This window comes from Montipora capricornis, chromosome 4, assembly GCF_036669925.1.
Source record: "Montipora capricornis isolate CH-2021 chromosome 4, ASM3666992v2, whole genome shotgun sequence".
Taxonomy (NCBI): domain Eukaryota; kingdom Metazoa; phylum Cnidaria; class Anthozoa; order Scleractinia; family Acroporidae; genus Montipora; species Montipora capricornis.
The window spans coordinates 8,082,377-8,084,112 of record NC_090886.1 but is presented as its reverse complement, the minus strand read 5'-3'; the positions used below and the strand labels follow the sequence as shown (position 1 = coordinate 8,084,112).

At 37.8% G+C, this 1,736-nt stretch overlaps 1 protein-coding gene across 1 annotated transcript in view; it reads right to left on the bottom strand.

Moving 5' to 3' along the window:
- LOC138045450 (lipopolysaccharide-induced tumor necrosis factor-alpha factor homolog) overlaps window positions 1-37 on the bottom strand; it is a 7,260-nt gene extending 7,223 nt beyond the window's left edge. The window contains exon 1 of the mRNA XM_068891958.1: window positions 1-37. This exon is cut by the window's left edge and continues 127 nt beyond it. The gene's annotated coding sequence lies outside the window, so the exon portion shown is untranslated.
- Window positions 38-1,736: the final 1,699 nt, after the last annotated feature.

The window sequence follows — 1,736 nt, the reverse complement described above, 5'->3', positions numbered from 1 at the left end:
TGTTTGATTTCACCTCATCTCGTGACTTGATCGAACTGGGCCCCAGACTTCTCTCTTCCCCGAAAGCCATGCCTTTCCCCGCGGTCTGCTAAAGGACGGTGCCTACTATTGTTATTGCGCATACGTTCTGCGCAACTCCAGATACTCGGATTTCCTATCGGTGATGCTTACTAATGCAGGGATATTTTTGCGCGGTTTAAAACTATGCAGAGAAAGTAGATCTTCATAAGTACTCTTGGTATCCAAAAAGAAAATTGGGGGTTACCATGCATTCTTTAGAGATAATTAAGCTTCATTTTGAGAAAGAATGCCATACATTGCTTTGTATTTTAGAGCTTTTTACAAATATTGTTCATGAATTATCTTTGAAAAATGCGTGGCTACCCCCAATTTTCTTGTTGGCTTTCAATAACACTTGTTAAGATCTACCTTTTCTGCATAATCATAAATCGGGGCATACATACCTTTGAAATAGTAGGCACCGTCCTTAAATTCTTCAATTAAAATATGGAAAGAGGCGATTGTGCTCCTTTTGAGACTTTATTTTCTTCTCAAGAGACTGGATACTAATCATTTAGAATAACAAACATGGCTGCCGGATTTTCGATCATTACTTCATAAGTAGTAATTCTCACCTGCAGTTGTAATGTTCGGCGAGGTAATTTTCCCTTTCGTAAGTGAGCGATGCTGTTTGGACGAGACGAGACAATTTTAACCGTTAAGTTTGTCATTTGCAAATGAGGAAAAAAATACTTAATCTAGCACTAGATCTAGGACTAGATTAGCAGCGTATGTCACTTATAATTAAAAAAAAAAACGAGAAAAAACCTTAGAAAAAAAGTAGATAAAGTTGCTCGAAGGATCTCGAACTCGGCTTTAAACAGTCTTGAGTCTGATTCGGCTGCACACGGTCTATTTAGTTCTCAGTGGAAGTTTGCAAGTTTTAATCACATAATAGAGTTTGTTGCCTTCTAAACTGCAACACTGCTCTGAATTCTGAGTGTAACCAGTTCATCTGGCTGCTGTTCTTACTTCAGAATGAATTAAATTACACTTTAACATTTTTGTTACTGTAAGTTTGTATTAATGCAGAAATTCCTTTAACGTATGCCAGCTTTTACCATTTTTCCAAGGCAAATGCTTGATTTTACAAAATGTTAATCTTAAAGGGCTTGAGGTTAGGTTTAGTTGGACCGATGAAAGTAGTTTTGGAATGTAGAAATCTTACGGCCCCTGGTAACATACGATGTTATTGCCTTGTTATGAATTATTAATGTGACATATTGTACACCAATAACTTCTCAGGGAAAGGCTTTGAGGACAAAATAAAGGATATTTTCTATTGAGAAGATCCTCAAGCCTTTTTCTCAGGTAAACCTTTTTCCTACTCATGTAGCAATGATAGTAACCTAATATACTTAAATTACAATAAATGGCTGCTGCCTCAAAGAGCCATTTGCACGCAGCCAGTCTTTGTGTCCGGTGTCACTAATTTCGTTTCTTTGCAAGACAATCGATCTACGCCGGATACATGCTAGCACTACTCGAACGATCTGAGACGCTCTTAGTTTAACCCAGAAGAGGAAATAAAACTTGCAGATCTCGCCATGTTGGGATATTGACTTGTGGATGCTAGCAAACAAACTGAAACTGAACAGTGAGATCACAGAAATTCTAGTATTTTCGTCCTCCTATTGCCCTTGCATGGGGTTATTTTCAACAATTCGTTGTCAATG